Source organism: Urocampus carinirostris, chromosome 1, assembly GCF_059441175.1.
Source record: "Urocampus carinirostris isolate Australia breed hairy pipefish chromosome 1, RoL_Ucar_1.0, whole genome shotgun sequence".
Lineage (NCBI taxonomy): Eukaryota > Metazoa > Chordata > Actinopteri > Syngnathiformes > Syngnathidae > Urocampus > Urocampus carinirostris.
The window spans coordinates 322,475-341,880 of NC_142349.1; positions in this window are offsets into that span (position 1 = coordinate 322,475).

The window sequence follows — 19,406 nt, forward strand, 5'->3', positions numbered from 1 at the left end:
CTGGTTGCCAGCCAATCGCAGTATATGTATATATATATATATATATATATATATATATATATATATATATATATATATATATATATATATATATATACATATATATATATATATGTCGAACTGAGAGGCGTTCGGAAACCGAGGTTCCACTGTATATGTATATATTTGTATAGCCACATGAGTTGTTTTGTTGATGCACTGACTTGATTGTCAAACAAAGCGAGTGTGACCGTTTCTAGTGTTAGATACAACAGGTGATTGGAAAATTTCTGAAGGGCAGCCTTAGATATTGCAGCATTTATGTTTGAATATTCCACCAAAGACTTTAAAAGCTGCAAATCAGTGCGAGGGGCACTTGCAGCGAGAGATACCATGATCCAGGCCTTCAGGTAGATCCTTACTGTGAAGACACACACGCCAAGGAGTGCTTGTTCTTCCCTTCTAGTCAAACGGAACTGGGATCGAAACATCCATATTTTTAAAGAATAATGTACTGAATATTTACCTGATGCTGATCTTTGATGACACTTCATAGGAAAGTGCCGTCCGTATGACTTCATACGGGGTCGACTCCCATCCATCCATCCATCCATTGTCTTCCGCTTATCCGAGGTCGGGTCGCGGGGGCAGCAGCGTTAAAAGGGAAGCCCAGACGTCCCTATCCCCAGCCACCTCCTCCAGCTCATCCGACGGGACCCCGAGGCGTTCCCAAGCCAGCCGAAAGACATAGTCTCTCCAACGTGTCCTGGGCCGCCCCCGGGGCCTCCTGCCGGTGGGACATGCCCGGAACACCTCCCGAGGGAGGCGTCCAGGAGGCATCCTTATTAGATGCCCGAGCCACCTCAACTGGCTCCTCTCAACGCGGAGGAGCAGTGGCTCTACACCGAGTCCCTCCCGGATGTCTGAGCTTCTCACCTTATCTCTAAGGGAGAACCCAGCCACCCTGCGCAGGAAACTCATTTCGGCCACTTGTATCCGGGATCGAGTTCTTTCAGTCATGACCCAAAGTTCATGACCATAGGTGAGGGTAGGAACGTAGATCGACCGGTAGATCGAGAGCTTTGCCTTTTGGCTCAGCTCCCTCTTCACCACGACAGACCGGTACAGGGTCCGAATGACGGCAGACGCTGCACCGACCCGTCTGTCGATCTCCCATTCCATCCTACCCTCACTCGTGAACAAGACCCCAAGATACTTGAACTCCTCCACTTGGGGCAAGACCTCCTCCCCGACCCGGAGGGAGCATACCACCCTTTTCCGACTGAGAACCATGGCCTCGGACTTGGAGGTGCTGATCCCCATCCCGGCCGCTTCACACTCGGCTGCGTATCGCTCCAGCGAGAGCTGAAGATCACGGCTTGAGGAAGCCAACAGCACCACGTCATCTGCAAAAAGCAGTGACGCAATGCTGAGGCCCCCAAACCGGACTCCATCCCCGCCAAGGCTGCGCCTAGAAATTCTGTCCATAAAAGTTATGAACAGAATCGGTGACAAAGGGCAGCCCTGGCGGAGCCCAACCCTCACCGGGAACGAATCCGACTTACTGCCGGCAATGCGGACCAGACTCTGGCACCGGGCATACAGGGACCGCACAGCCCGGATAAGACTGTGCGGTACCCCATACTCCCGAAGCACCGCCCACAGGGCCTCCCGAGGAACACGGTCGAATGCCTTCTCCAAGTCCACAAAACACATGTAGACCGGACAGGCAGACTCCCATGCACCCTCAAGGACCCTGAAGAGTGTATAGAGCTGGTCCAGTGTTCCACGGCCAGGACGAAAACCACACTGTTACTCCTGAATCCGAAATTCGACTTCCTGGCGGACCCTCCTTTCCAGTACCCCTGAATAGACCTTACCAGGGAGGCTGAGAAGTGTGATTCCCCTGTAGTTGGAACTAGAGCTAAGATTCATGGCCCGAGCCCGAACCCGAACCCGAACCCGAGGCAATTTCGGGCCGGGTCGGGCCTGAAATGTCAGTCATACGGTCGGGTCGGGTCGGGTTCGGTCCTGCTTTTTTTTTTTTTTTTTTTTTTTAAATTAATTAATAATTATAAATATATGTTCATTAAAAATATATACTTAAACTATGTATGGATACTAGACCAAGGAATACTTGTTATAAAATAAATAATTTGGATAAAACGGAGAAGGAGCTGTAATTGCTTTTAACGGAGCCAGAGCATGCTCTGTGCACGTGACGTGACGTGAATGCTGTCCTCTTAATAATCTTCCCCTCCGCAAATTCGCGTGATTTTGGCCTGGTATCCCCGATATGGAGTCGGACCAACAAGAAGTTAAGGATAAACTCAAGAGAGGAGAACTGACGAGGAAAACGCACTCTGGTAAGAGTTTTAATAAGCGTTTTATATAGAATACGATCGCTTTTGTCGGAAGTGTACATTGACGTTGGTGACATTTTCATCCGCGTTAAAAAACGCAATTTGCAGAATAAAATCACGCTTTATTGTTTAAATAAACGCGTTATATAGACTAGGATCTCCCAATTATTATAATTAGCTCGCTTTATTGTTTTAATAAGCGTTTTATATAGAATACGATCAGGGGGGGGGGATTTGCATAGGAGTCGGAAAAGGGCACAACACGTCAACACCCACTCAATGATAGTGCCGCGCTAAAATCTTAAGGACGTACTACTACTGCTGCTGTGGATTATGGCCCAATGATCAAGTCGTCAAAATGACGGACGCCCTTAAATGTTTTCGCTACCTCAAAAAATGATGTAAATGTTTATACAGTTTTATTTAACTTAGGCCTAGATGTTGTAACAAAAGGCAGAGTTTAATTTGTTATCATAAATCACCCCTCCTTATAAATAAAATATGTAATTTCGGGCCCCCTCGGGCCGGGCCAGCAAATCCAGTTAATTAGTCGGGCTCGGTCCGGGTCGGGTTTAATACCCCTCGGGCCTGCGTCGGGCTCGGGTGCTTTTTTTGGGCCCGATCTTACCTCTAGTTGGAACACACTCTCCGGTCCCCCTTCTTAAAGACGGGAATCACCACCCCAGTCTGCCAGTCCAGAGGCACTGTCCCCGATGTCCACGCGATGTTGCAGAGGCGCGTCAACCATGACACGCCCACAACATCCAGAGCCTTAATGAAGTCCGAGCGGATCTCATCGACCCCCGGGGCCCTGCCACCGAGGAGTTTTTTGACAACCTCGGTGACTTCAACCCCAGTGATACGAGAGCCCAACCCAGAGTCCTCAGGCTCTGCTTCCCCAGAGGAAGACGTGCCGGTAGGATTGAGGAGGTCTTCGAAGTACTCCGCCCACCGATTCACAACGTCCCGGGTCAAGGTCAGCAGCGCCCCATCGGCACTCTACACAGTGTCGATGGCACAACGCTTCCCCCCCTAAGACGTCGGATGGTGGACCAGAATTTCCTCGAAGCCGTTCGGAAGTCGGCTTCCATGGCCTCGCCAAACTCCTCCCATGCCCGAGTTTTTGCCTCGGCAACCGCCAAAGCCGCATTCCGCTTGGCCAGCCGATACCTGCCAGCTGCTTCCAGAGTCCCACAGGCCACGAAGGACTCCTTTTTCAGCTTGACGGCATCCCTCACCGCCGGTGACTACCAACAGGTCTGAGGGTTGCCGCCGCGGCAGGCACCGACTACCTTACGGCCACAGCTCCGATCAGCCGCCTCGACAATGGAGGCGCGGAACATGGTCCACTCGGACTCAATGTCCCCCGCCTCCCTTGGGACATGGGCGAAGTTCTGCCGGAGGTGCGAATTGAAACTTCTTCTGACAGGAGATTCTGCCAGCCGTTCCCAACAGACCCTCACAACACGCTTGGGTCTGCCGGGTCGGGCCGGCATCTTCCCCCACCATCGAAGCCAACTCACCACCAGGTGGTGATCAGTTGACAGCTCCGCCCCTCTCTTCACCCAAGTGTCCAGAACATGCGGCCGCAGGTCCGACGAAACGATGACAAAGTCGATCATCGAACTACGGCCTAGGGTGTCCTGGTGCCAAGTGCACATATGGACACCCCTATGTCTGAACATGGTGTTCATTATGGACAGACCATGACGAGCACAGAAGTCCAATAACGAAACACCACTCGGGTTCAGGTCAGGGGGGCCGTTCTTCCCAATCACGCCCCTCCAGGTCTCACTGTCATTGCCCACGTGAGCGTTGAAGTCTCCCAGCAGTACGAGGGAGTCCCCAGGGGGCACGCTCTCAAGCACACCCTCTAAGGACCCCAAGAAGGGTGGGTACTCCGAACTGCTATTTGGTGCATAAGCACAAACAACAGTCAGGACCCGTCCCCCCACCCGAAGGCGGAGGGAGGCTACCCTCTCGTCTACCGGGGTGAACCCCAACGTACAGGCGCCGAGCCGTGGAGCAATTAATATGCCCACACCGGCTCTGCGCCTCTCACCACGGGCAACTCCAGAGTGGAAGAGAGTCCAACCCCTCTCGAGAGGACTGGTACCAGAGCCCAAGCCGTGCGTAGAGGTGAGTCCGACTATATCTAGTCGGAATTTCTCAACCTCACGCACCAACTCGGCCTCCTTCCCTGCCAGAGAGGTAACATTCCATGTCCCAAAAGCCAGTTTCTGTAGCCGGGGATCGTCGCGCTAAGGACCCCTCCCTTGGCTGCTACCCAGCTCTCTGCGCACCCGACCCCTTTGGCCCCTCCTACAGGTGGTGAGCCCATGGGAAGAGGGTCCCACGTCGTCCCTTCGGGCTGTGCCCGGCCGGCCCCCGTGGGTAAGGGTCCGGCCACCAAGCGCTCGCCAGCGGACCCCACCTCCAGGCCTGGCTCCAGAAGGGGGCCCCGGTAACCCGCGTCCGGGCGAGGGAAATCGAGGACCAAAGTTTTTTCTCATCATTAGGGGTCTTCTGATCTGCGTTTTGTCTGGCCACTCACCTAGGACCTGTTTGCCATGGGTGACCCTACCAGGGGCTTAAAACCCCCGACAACATAGCTCCTAGGATCATTGGGACACACAAACTCCTCCACCACGATAAGGTAGCAGATCAAGGAGGAGTCGACTCCCACTTAATGCAATTTTGCGTTTCCCTGGGACACCTCTGTTGGCAATCAACACCCGGTTTCCCACGACGAGGGGTGATCCTTTGGCCCTACGGTTGTACAGCTTGGCATGGCGAGTCTGTTCTCTGAGAGTCGCCCAAACTTTTGCACCTGCCTACTTTTGTTTATGTAATTATTGCACACTTTCTGTGAATCCTATAAACGTCATTTCACTTCTCAGACATTTAACTAAAATTACTGATCTGAATAACCAATGATTTATAGAGGAATGTATTGAAAATCAGGGGTGTCCAAACCTTTGCATACGACTGTAAATGTATATATATGTATATACATATATGTATATATGTATATGTATACACATATACGTATATATATATATATATATATATGTATATATGTATATACTTATATGTACTGTATATACGTATATGTATCTACATATACTGGACTGTCTCAGAAAATTAGAATATTGTGATAAAGTTCTTTATTTTCTGTAATGCAATTAAAAAAACAAAAATGTCATACATTCTGGATTCATTACACATCAACTGAACTATTTCAAGCCTTTTATTATTTGAATATTGCTGATTTTGGCTTACAGCTGAAAAAAACTCAAAAATCCTATCTCAAAATATTAGAATACTTCCTCAGACCAAGTAAAAAAATAATTTTATAACAGCAAAACTAAATCAAACATTTGAAAATGTCCATTGATGCACTCAGTACTTGGTTGGGAATCCTTTTGCATGGATTACTGCATCAATCCGGCGTGGCATGGAGGCAATCAGCCTGTGGCATTGCTGAGGTGTTATTGATGCCCAGGATGCTTCGATAGCGGCCTTCAGCTCATTTGCATTTGTAGGTCTGGTGTCTTTCATCTTCTTCTTAACTATACCCCACAAATTCTCGATGGGGTTCAGGTCAGGGGAATTAGTGGGCCAATCAAGGACAGTGATGCCATGGTCAGTGCACCAGTTACTGGTGGTTTTGGCACTGTGGGCAGGTGCCAGATCATGCTGGAAAATAAAATCCTCATCTCCATAGAGCTTTTCAGCAGATGGAAACATGTAGTGCTCTAAAATCTCTTGGTACACAGTTGCATTTACTCTGGACTTGATGAAACACAGTGGATCAACAACAGCAGCTGACATGGCTCCCCAAACCATTGCTGACTGTGGGAACTTCACACTGGATTTCAAGCAACTTGGATTTTGCTCCTCACCAGCCTTTCTCCAGACTCTGGCGCCTTGACTTCCAAATGAAATGCAAAACTTGCTTTCGTCTGAAAAGAGGACTTTGGACCACTCTGCAACTGTCCAGTGCTTCTTCTCCATAGCCCAAGTCAGACGCTTCTTCCGTTGTCTTGAGTTCAGAAGTGGCTTGACCATGGGAATACGGCTATTGTAGCCCATTTCCCGGACACGTCTGTGAACTGTGGCTTTTGATACCTGGACTCCAGCTTCAGCCCACTGTCTTTGAAGCTCCCCCAAATTCTGGAAGCGGCTCTTCGTCACAATTTTGTTAAGGCTGCGGTCATCTCTCTTGGTTGTGCAGCGTTTCCGGCCACATTTTCCCTTCCAACAGACTTTTGGTGGATATGCTTTGAAACTGCACTGCTCTTTGAGAATTTTCCTTTTGTGTCTTACCCTCCTGATGGAGGGTATCAATGATGGTCCTCTGGACAGCAGTTAGATCAGCAGTCTTCCCCATACTTGTGATTTAGTTTACTGAACCAAGCTGAGTGTTTTTAAGGCTCAGGAAACCCTCGCAAGGTGTTTCGAGTTAATTAGATGATTCAGGTGATTAGTTGAATAGCCTACTTGTATACTTTTTCATGATATTCTAATATTTTGAGATAGGATTTTTGGTTTGCTTAAGCTGTAAGCCAAATTGAGCAATATTAAAATAATAAAAGGCTTGAAATAGTTCAGTTGATGTGTAATGAATCCAGAATGTATGACATTTTTGTTTTTTTAATTGCATTACAGAAAATAAAGAACTTTATCACAATATTCTAATTTTCTGAGACAGTCCAGTATGTGTACATGTATATATATATATATATATATATATATATATATATATATATTATATATATATACGTATATACATATATGTATATATGTACAGTGGAACCTCGGTTTTTGAATGCCTCTCAGTTCGAACAAATCGGAGTCCGACCAAAAATTTCCAGAAATTCTTGCTTCGCTATTCGGTCAAAAAAGTTAGAACGCCGGTAATGCGTGAGTGCGTACTTTAGGGTGCGATGCTGAGCGGCGTACGGGTGTAGATCGCTCTTATTGCGTGCGGCCGTGCTTCGTTTTGCTTTCGCTTTTAATATAGGTGTACGAAGTGTCTTAGCCCCTAATTATGCCTCCGAAGAAAGTCAGTGCAAGCAGCAGTTTCTACAGGTGAAAAAAGAAAAGTAATGCGTACAACTATTGCATTCAAGAAAGAAATAATAGCACCACCGTCCACCTGCGCCTTCTGCTGATCACCACAAAGGTAAGAAATCCTATGCATAATTCTTTTCTTTATCCTTTTTTTAAATTTTTACACGTTCATGTTAGCGTAATCTTTCGTACGTTAGATTAGCTTCATGTTTACATTAAACATTCAAAACATTCAGGGTGTTGGAACGGAGCCCAACATTCAGGGTGTTGGGACGCAGCCCCCTTTCCAATGAACCGCTCACCACTTGTTGTGGAGACCCGGGTGCTAAATAACTTGTAAATGACCTGATTTTTTTATTTTTGCACGTTCATAATCTTTCGTACGGAAGATTACAATAACGCCAACGTATGATTAGCCTGGGTTAGCTTTATGTTTACGTTAAACATTCAAGGTAAACATTCAGGGTGTTGGAACGGATTAAAATGATTTACATTATTTTTAATGGGAAAAATTATTTTGGTGATCGAACGAATCGGTTTTCGAACAGGATTCTGGAACGGATAATGGTAGAGAACCGAGGTTCCACTGTATATGTATATTCATATTGGTATATAGCCCTGCGATTGGCTGGCAACCAGTTCAGGGTGTCCCCTGCCCACTGCCCGATGACTGCTGGGATGGGCTCCAGCACCCCCGCGACCCTACTGAGGATAAGCGGTGCAGCTAATGAGATGAAATGAGATATTGCTATATATGTATATACATAGAAGTGTATATGTATATATATATATATATATATATATATATATATATATATATATATATATATATATATATATATATGTATATATATATATATATATATATATATATATATATATATATATATATATATATATAAATATATGTATATACATATATGTATATATGTATGTATAAACATATATGCACGCGAGCACACGGCAAAATAATAGAGATAATTTAAGCGAATGACCGTCCAGTTGTCTCCAGTGGCAGATACAGTTGAGTGTCATCTGCATAGCAATGGAAACTAATATTATACTTGCGGATAATATCACCAAGCGGAAGCATATAAATACTAAAAACAAGGGGGGCAATTACAGAGCCCTGTGGAACAACACAGGGGACATCAGAGTGTTTAAAGGTCAGATTGCCGTAATTAACACATTGCATTCTGTCTGGTAGGGCCTAAACCACGGGAGAGCAGTTCCTAAGATACCGATGCATTCCAGACGAACAAGTAATATGTTGTGGTCCACAGTATCTAAACCAACACTGCGATCTAGCAGCAGTAGGATTGACGAGGCACTGGAATCTATTGCTAAGTGGAGATCCTTGGTTACTTTAGCCAGGACTGTCTCAGTAGAGTGTTTTGCTCTAAATGCTGACTGGACAGTTTCAACGAGATTATTTTCCGACATAAAGTCATAAGCAAAACGGCAGATTTGAAACTGGCCTATAGGGACCAAGGCTTTCCAGGTCAAGGTTAGGTCGCTTAAGCATGGGTTTAATGATAGCAGACTTGACGACTACCGGAACAATACAAAACAATAGCGATATATTAATATAATATTTAAAACTGAAGGTCCTAAGATCCCAAACAGATCTTTCACCTGTAAAGCCGGAAATGGTTTAAGCAGGCAAGTAGTTAATTTGGACCTACTGACCATCTGAGTAAGACTGTTAATGGACGAATCATTGAAACTGGACAACAATTCTGATCAGCCGCCAACACGGTCCTGACCTAAAACCTCCGCATATTTAAGGTAGGAAGGGGTTGCAGAGCGTTAATTTAAAATTTCATTCCGGATTAATTGAATCTTTTTAAAAAAAAATAACATAAAGTCATTAGCAGAATAAGTAGAACTATTTGGGTTAAGTTGCTGTATAGTAAGTTTTGCCATTGTGTCAAATAAAAAATTCGGATTATTGTTATGGACAACAATAATCTTAGAGAAAAATGATGCTTTAGCTGAGGCAAGAACTAGTTTATATTCCAGCAAGCTGTCACACCAGGCCAATTGGAAGACCTCCAGCTTTGTAGTTCGCCATTTTCATTCAAGTTTCCTGCAACCTTGTTTGAGTGACCTGGTTTCTTCAGTAAACCAAGGTGTATGCTTCTTTGGTCAAAATGTATGCCCTAGGGGTACCACAGACTCAAGAACATTACCCAAGGCAGTATTACAGTTGATTGTAAGTGAGTCAACAGGCCAAATGTACGAAGGGAAAGCCGCAGTTGCCGTAGGTAATAGTAATTTTAAAGCTAATGTCGTTCAAAGGCGGATAATGCGACTACAAAAGCCAAAATTTTCCTTATAAACATTAAACAGCTCTTCACACTGAACAAGATAGTGATCAGAGATGGTATTGGGATACTAATACTGAAATATTTGAGGCTACTACACCCCGGGTCAGAACAAGGTCTAGAGAATTCCAATCTTTATGAGTGGGCACATCAACTATTTGATTAAAACTAAATGTATCAACTAGTGACTTAAAAGCAACCGCAAGTGAATTAGATGGGGAGTTTATGTGAACATTAAAATCACAAATAATTACAGCACTGTCTGCATATAGTATTACGTCTGTTAACAGTTCCGAAAATTCATCCCAAAAATTTGAATATGGTCCTGTTGGGCGATACACAACAACATAAATCGTTGTTGACATTGAGGACCTCATAACAAGTGCTTCAAATGTTTTAAAAACAGTAGAGGTACCAGGAGTAAATTTCAGCATACTTTCCGACATTAGAGCAACACCGCCACCTTTTTTGCACGGTCGTGCCAAATGCAAACTCACAAAGTTAGGGGTAGAAGCCTCAATTAGCACTACAAACTCATTTGGTTTTAACCAGGTCTCACAAAGGCCAATTAGATTAAGGTTTTGATCATTAATAAGGTCATTGAGAAGTAAAGCTTTGGATGCAAGAGATCTAATATCCACAAGACCAAGCTTCCGCACTGTGGACCAAGCGGAACCTTTTACAGAGTTTTGAACCTTAGTGGTAACCTCCACAAGATTATGCTGCCAGTCTTGTGCCTTGCATGGCAGCAGGTACGGCCCAAATTCCATACCACAGGAATATTGTTGACAGGTGGAGTAACAGGGGGAATAGCAGTAGAAAATAATGTTATAGCTTCTCCCTCCTCACCTAACAAGGGATAATCAGAGGTAAGAAGCACAGAAGAAGATGCTATCGAAGAGGACAGATCAGGGTGTGTGGTACAGGCAATGGAACGAAGAGTACGGATCAGGGTGTGTGGTACAGGCAATGGAACGCTCTATACTACAAAAACTATGTGAATTGCGTGAATCTAGCATAGCGGTATTTAGCTCTAGCAATACAGTCTGCTAAACCTCTCATCATTGCCTCTTGCAGGGGGCCAGAGACAAATACTTGATGCCAACTTATCTTTCTGGTGAGATTACAGGTCCTAGCAATGTCAGGTGCTCTGGCCCCACAAATACACACAACGGTGGCTGGGGTGCTAAGATTTATGTTACGGGTGATGGAGTCACCAATAACTAGGGTGCGGGAGCCAGTAGACCGGGGTGGAGTGGGACTAGCAAGGGGGCTGAACTTATTATGTGTCTGGACTGGCACACCGCGGAGTGCAAGCCGTTTAGGGACCAACCGGACTAGCAGGTTCGCTAAAACCCACGCTAGCAGTGGTATCCGTGGCACCTAACATTTTCCATTTAAACTGCTCTAGCTCACGGACACGTCCCTCTAGAAGGGCCACTTACCTACGGAAGTGGGAGCAACCTTTACAACAACCCATACTTACTTGTGAGCACCCGAAAGCCAAGCAGCATCTTAGAGGTCGGGAAGGGGTTGCTCCTTCTCCAGCGTTTGGCAGCAGCTCCGACAATAAACAATTGCGCACGGCACTACCTTACGCCAATCGTCCGAGATAGGTACCTGAAACTTTTCAGCTGTTCAAGATCAAAAATCTCAGTCCAGAATTCTGATATGGCAGGAATCTGAATCGATCTTGTAGGGGGGATCGATGCAAATATCAACATTATCGGTACTGAGCGAGTACTTGGATCAGATCGATACTATTGTCGCCTACGTAGGCTTTTTCTTAAACCTACTATTCCGCCCCCGGCAGATTTTTTTCTTGCATGTGGCCTCCAGCTAAAATTAGTTCGACACCCCTGCTTTCACAGATCAGAAACAGGTCACATCCGTGCACTAGTAAATTAAAGAGAAAGAGAAAAAAAGACAGAGATGGAGAAACAATAGAACAAGGCAGACAGAAAGATAGAGAGAAAAGGGGAAAGAGAGAAATAGCGAGAGCACAAAAGAAAAAGGCAAGGGAAAAAAGCAAAAGGAAGAAAAAGAAAGATGGAAAATAGAGAAATAAACTACAAAGGAAAATGAAATAAAGACAGGAAGAAAGTAAGAGACAAAGAGAGGGAGAAAAAGAGAGTGAAAGACAAAGAGGCAAATCAAGAGAAGAAGAGCGAATGAGGGAAAGAGAGAGAAAGAGAAAGTGAGAAAAAATAAAGACCAAAACATAGAAAGGGAGAGAGAGAGACAGAGAGAGAGGGAGAGAGAGAGAGAGAGAAAGAATGAGAAATGGGAGAAAAAGAGAGGGGGTGAAAAGGAAAGAGAAAAAAAGAAGGTATGAAGAAAGATAGTTAGAAAGAAAGAGAGAATGAGAGAGAGAGAAGGTGAGAAAACAAAGAAAGGGGATAGAGATAGAGAGAGAGAGATTTTATTCATCCCCATAAGGACATTCTTATTTCCGGCAGTATCCTTGTGTTAAAAAAAACAATGATTAAAATGAAATAAAAAAACAAGAGATATAGATTACAAAAACACCCAACATAAAGTGTAGAATAAAGAGCATTTAGATAATGTTCCAAAAAAAAGAAACTGTAATAAAAATAGAGTAAAATATGCAAATGTGGGGGATTGGGGTTTAATGTTTAATGTGGGCTTTTACTTCCCCGGGTGCAGTTAAATAGCCTCATCGCATGAGGGAGAAATGATCTCCTCAGTCTGCCGATAGAACAAGACTGTGACAGAAGTCTGTCGCTGAAGCTGCACTTCCGTCTGGAGATGATGCTCTGTAGTGGATGTAGTGAATTGTCCATGATTGTCAGCAGCTTGTGCCCAGAACAGAGACCGCCTTCCTTACCAGTTTATTCAAACGAGAGACATCCTTCTTAGTGCTGCCTCTCTAACACACTGCCACATAGAAGAGGGCGCTTGCCACAACAGTTTGATAGAACATCTGCAATAGCTTTTTGCAGATGTTGAAGGACGCCAGCCTTCTGAGAAAGTACACTCGGCTTTGTCCTTTTACACAGAGCTTCTGTGTTGACAGTCCGATACAGTTTATTGTCCAGCTGCACAGCCAGGTATTTGTACGTCTGGACAAACTCTACACATTCTCCTTTGATGGTTACTGGTTCCGGGTGAAATCTAGGCCTCCTGAAGTCCACCACCATCTCCCTGGTCTTGGTGGTGTTCAGGGGCAGGTGGTTAGCGTCGCTCAATTGAACAAAGTCTTGGTTCAATTTCCTGTAATCCTCCTCCGGCCCACTTCGGATACATCCGATGATAGCAGGTTTGTCAGCAATTTCTGCACGTGGCAGGACTCAGAGTTGTACTGAAAGTCCGACGTATACCGGGTGAACAGGGTTGGAGATAGCACGGTCCCCTGCGGCGCTCGCGTGCTTTGGACCAGTGTCAGATGTACAGGCCCACTGTCTCATTTACTAATGTCTGCCTGTCAGGTAGTCCGTAATCCATGCCACAAGGTGTGAACCTACTCCGATCTCTGTCAGTTTACCACTAAGTAGCAGAGGCTGTATGGTGTTGAAGGCACTGGAGAAGAAAAAAAAATAATCCTCACAGCACACCTGCTCCTGTCCAGGTGAGAGGGATCGGTGTAAAGAGAGAGAGAGAAAAAAGAGAGTGAGAAAAAGAAAAAAAGAGAGGGAGAGAATGTGTGTGTGAGAGAAAGACCAATAATGAGCCAAAACTCAAAACTTGAGTAATCATCGATAGTGATATCTGAACACAATACCACATACACACTAAAGGCTGTGTCCGTAACGTCAAAATATTTTACCGATTTACGCAATCTTCTGGTTAAAATCATTGTCCTTTTCATTCTTTCACCATTTTTATTGTAGAATTGAAGAAAGCCGCCAGCACCCGTGTGATTTATGGCTCCAAAACATCTCAACCGATTTTTCATGAAAATGTACACAGTTGTACTTTAAGCATCTGCAAGGATCTTCAGCTAAATTTTGTGTCAAGGCACTCCCAACAAATCGATAAACATCATTTGTGTGGTCCTTTTCATGGGGTCTCTAATGCCTTCCGGCGGCAAACTTTGGTAATGCAGCTCTTGACTACCAACCACTCCAAGCAGCCAAATCCAGTCGTCTATCGGCCTGGCAATGCCAGACCGTCTACATGTGTTTCTTTAAATTACATTTCCTTATGTATTTGCTCGGAAAATGTAAATTCTCTGACATAATACAACTTATTTTTTAAGTAACAGAAATAGTTACTTTCCCTGGTAACTCGTTACTTTCACCATGGAGTAAGTCAGGTACTAACTCAGTTACTTTTTGGAAGAAGTAGTGAGTATCTATGTTCCCAACACTGAACACAAAGCACGACACATTGATATCAATGACATTAAAGACAATTCAAATTAAAGTTTGCGATGACCAAAGCGCTGAGTAGCCACGGGTCCCTGTACTGACAAAAAGAACAGTGCTTTTATTGAGGGTAATATAAAATCCCAGGGGGCAAATAATCTCACAGCACGGCGCCTGAATGGAGAACGCTCTTAAACCTGTGGATTTCTTCTTGGCTCTTGGGATCTGTACAGCCCTTTGAGACTTTTTGTGATCAAAGGCTATACACATAAACTTGACTTGACTGGACTTGAATGTAAAATAACTACTAGTGGGCATGCAACATTCGTTTTGTGAGTTCACGGTTCACGGATCCCTTAACCACCTGGGCCGTAGCGGTGTTCCTTCTGTGGTGTGCCTTGGGCAAGTACACCAATCTCTCTCCAGGCCGTCTTTTGGGGTAGGGCTTTGGTCCTCACATGAAACAGATAATACTGGTTTCCGTGGTTACCAGTAACAGGAGAATCCTTCCGATCTGACTCAGAAATAGAACCTTCAACATCTGGTAGCCGTTGTTTTTTTGTAATAAAGTGTCATCCCGTTCTTCAGGGATGAGACAGATCAATGACAATGACGAGCAGCGGCGTGTTTTACAATATTGATACTAGATCTTTAATCACTGAGTAAAAAACTATTTCATTCTGAAAGTTTGAGTATCATATCGTACAATTAGTACCGGTTCATCAAAAAAAGGCTGGTATAAGCAGCAGTACTTGTTATTCTACTCGCTCATCCCTAACTTTAATTATTGGAAGACAATATTTCATTATTTTAATTGCAGCGCTGTGACGGACGTAAAGAGTGAAGATCTGACCATGATGGAGTTCATAAAAAACAAAAAAACATCTACCATTTTTATACCTGTCAATGATGGCGGACATTTTTAAAGAAAGTAAGCATGACATAACACTTATGTGTGACATAAGGACATACCCCGTTTTATCTAATTTCACGTCCAAAAGTCCCCTGCTTTTATGACGTTTTCTCAATTTTTTTTTTATTTTAGTAGAGGGTTTATCAGAATGCATTCTGGTTATCAGCATGTACTTGTTGAGGCAATCTTGCCTCAACAAGTACATGCTGATAACCAACTCAAACGAACATTCCACAGACCACTGGAAGAGATTGACAACAAAATGTTCTTGAAAAATGAAGAAAAGGTCCAAATGACTGAACTGAGTAAAAACCATGCAATAAAGTCACCAGATTATCGGAAACAATTTGAATTCACTAGAAACACTGTTGTATTGCACTTAAACTAAAGATTGTGTGTAAAGTTGTGTCTCAACCAAGATCCAAAGCAGGGGGGCTCCAATGTTGTGCCTGCGGGCACCAGGGTGCCCCCTGAGGGCAGTTGAAGCGCCTGCGGACCTGCTCTAAAAATAACTCCCCAGTGCTATCTAGCTTTGTTTTAAGCTTTCCATCCGACTATTTAGATGGCTTTTTACTCCTATAGCTAACAATCTAATGCACTCTTAATTTTTTACCGGTTTACATTTCCAGATAACAATCAAGTTACCTTTTTAGCTATTTAGCAAGCCATGTAGCTTCGTTCCTATTTTAGAAATTCATGTCAAACGGGGTATCCTTTGCACTGATTAGTAACCAAAAGTAGTTCGACCCTTGAAGAATGTTGAAGACCCCTGATCTACAATCACCATGGAATTGTATCCTCGGTACAATTTTTACTCGTTCAACATACTCATAAAAACAGGAATCTTAATTTTGACTGCTAGTCGGCAGCCCAATATCTGATCAATATTGTATTTTTTTTAGCTTTTTTAGCCCTCAGCTTATTGAGTTGTACTTGCACTTAAGATAATTGTTTATTGTATTGACCTCCATCCATCCATCCATCCATTATCTGTACCGCCTATCCTCAGTAGGGTCGCGGGTGTGCTGCAGCCCATCCCAGCCATCTCCGGGCAGTGGGCAGGGGACACCCTGAACTGGTTGCCAGCCAGTCGCAGGGCGTGTATTGACCTGTATTGTCTTATTCTGGATTTGTTGATTGGAGCACTATTTCAAAAATTTGGAGCGGAGGCAACAAAAGCATAGGAAAGTTCGGGTATGATTATACATTGTCTCATTTTTTTTGCTTAAATTTTGTAATAAAGAAACAAGTCAGAGACCAGAGACGTCGATTTATGTTATAGAGGAGAAAGTAAGAGGCTAAGGCTCCAAAAACATTCTGGATCAACTTTCTACATTTCCTTTTTTTTGTTGAGTAGAAAACAGGAGGGAATGTTGGTAAAATGATCGCGGATCTGAGGTAAGATCTTAAACCCAAGCCCAACCCAAATTTGGGTCTGGTAGGGCCTAAAATTGTCTCTCTCGCTGACCTTTCAGAAATTATTATCCACCTGTCATTGTTTTTCTTTGTCCTACTGCCTCTCTTTCTCTTAAGGATGTTGTGAAATAATTCATCACTATTGAAGTTATCGTGTTTAAAGCACGTTACTTTCACTCACAGTCAGATGTCCGGTTGAAACAAGAAGTTGTCTGTATACTTTAGCTGAAATGATCATGTGTAAAGTACGTTATATTCACTCACAGGGTCAGATGTTTGGTTGAAACAAGTGGTTGTCGGTTTACTTTAGCAAAAATGATACAAGACTGACAGCTAAAGCAGCTGCGTCTGCAAACTCTGCAAAACAGCTTTACTGTCAAGACCAGAACGTACATTTCTCAGTTTTATTGGGAAGAATGGAAAGGATTGCACACACACGATCCGGTGGTCGCGGGGAGCAGGTTGCTCTGAACGCGGGAGCGGGAAAAAACAGGTCAGTAGGCAAAAGGAGAGCAAAAACGTGGTCGAGATCTGGAACTGGGTCGAAGCCGGGAATCAGACGGGAGCCAAAACAGGAGTGAGTCTGGGTCGAAAGGCTCGCCTAGCGTAAACTGAGGTTCGCAGACGGACAGACTACAGGTGACAGAAAGGAGTGGGTTTAAATAGGGACAGGGAGCCAATCAGAATCCGAGGCAGTTGGTGCCAAAGGAGCGGGCACGAGTGTATCACATCAGTAACTGATTTACTCTATAGTGACAGCAACTAGTTACCAACCCGTCAAAATGACACACAGCCTTAAAGGTTTTCCCATCTACTTTTAAAAAGAACCGTCAATGGTGGAAAATTGACAGTTAATGCAACCTCTGCAGACACAGGAACGCTATTGATGTAAATGTTCATTAAGTCTTGTTTAACTTAGATTTTGTTACAAAAGGCAGGTTTTAATTTGCTATCATTTGTCAACTCTCCTCGGGACTCGGCCCTGCAAATCAAGTTACTTGGTCGGGCTGGATTTTTTAAGGCCTTACCATCTTATCTCTTTAACTGTTAACAAAAATCTACATCGTTTGACAAGGTAAACAAAAATATATTCATTTTTTGATAATGTGAACACTTATGATGCTGCATAAGGACATATAAGTGTTTCGCAATGTATCTCTTAATCTGTGCCCGAAAGCGCACACAAGATCGTCGAGCCAAATTGTTAAATACAGCCATGCAGTTGATCTATGCCATGACTTTTCCGGTGCGTATGCGTGAGTCCCGGCATGCACTTTGGCAAAATTCCATGAAATTTCTGAATTTGTGACAAGCAAACACCCAGAAAAAGTGTTATGAGGTTGGGTTATTCCTCATTATGATGACGGCTGCCTCACGTATTTTCAGTTGATTGTCAAAAGCCGGCAAAAGTAGACATCATCATCTGGATTTGTTGATTAATGTTTTTTAAGAAACGCGGGGCAAAAAACACTGCTAAGAACCAGTAAACAAAGAGGCCAGTTAAATGGTACGTAAATGAATATTTTTATTCTTTGTTTTTTAACATTATGTCCTTCTTCTTTCATGTTTATTGTGCAGTAATCTTATTTTAACATATATATATATATATATATATATATATATATATATATATATATATATATCATATTTTCCGCACTATAAGGCGCACCGGGTTATAGGGCGCACCCCGAAAAAATTGTTTTTGGTCCTATTTTTGACATACATAAGACGCACCGGATTATAGGGCGCTACAATGGGACCATCGACAAAACAGTCAGATAGTTCAGTCAAACTTATTACCCCCTTAACATTACGAAAGCTTGCAAAGACGCAAATACGTGTCGAAAACACGTGCGGATGCGGTGTCCGTACGATGTCACTCAAATGCATCGTTCCATCATTCGGAAGGTCAAAGTCTTGGGATTCAAGAAATGCCAACCATCCCTTAGTTTCTATTTTCTTTTTTGCTTGCAACTTTACTGTATATATGACAATAAACACTTGGAATTGAGTTTAATTTAAAAATAGACACTCCATTCTATCCATTTTCTGCACCGCTTATCACAGAAACATCGAGTTCAGTCTGAAACAAGATACAAGGATAATATATATAGCCGGAGTTGCTCACCAAAGTCGTTGTTTTCATAATGTGAAGCAGTGGTCCTCTTATATCCGTGAGTTTAGTAAATCCAGGAGAATAAAATATTTACAAATACAAAATAGTAAAAAAATGCTTTCTGTATGCCGTCAGCCACGTGCTATACGCATTCATCTTTTTCGGCCAATTGCAGGCTTTGTTTTGCCGTTTAAGCCAATGCCCGCCTGTAATTGATAAAAAGGATCCGCCCCTTGACCTCCGAATAACTTTAGCCAATAGTGATCGATTCAACTGATGATTGACACGTCTTTTTTGGCCAATTGCAGGCTTTGTTTTGCCGTTCAAGCCAATGCCAGCCTGTAAATGATAAAAAGGATCCTTCCCTTGACATCCGAATAACTTTAGCCAATAGTGATCCATTCAAATGATGATTGACACATTGGTTAGCCAATGAAACGCCGGTAAATAAATCCCAGCATACACCGCGGACTACTTGGCGTTCGGGGGAAAATCTAGTCGGCGGCTGCAAGTTAGTTGCAAGATTTTGCGAATTAATATTGAACCATAAATAAGGCGCACTGTATTATAAGGCACATGGTCAGCTTTTGAAAAAAATAAAGGCTTTTAGGTGCGCCTTACAGTGCGGAAAATACGGTGTATATATAGGGTAGCACGGCGGCGCAGTGGATAGCGCATGTGCGACAGTTCATATCATGGGAACCTACTGCGTGGGTTCAAATCCAGCTTGTAGCAGTTTGTATGTTCTACCCGTGCATGGGTTTCCTCCGGGCACTCCGGTTTCCTCCCACATTCCAAAAAACATGCATTTTGTGTGAGTTGTCTGTCCCCGTGTGCCCTGCGATTGGCTGGCAACCAGTTCTGGGCGTCCCCTGCCCATTGCCCGAT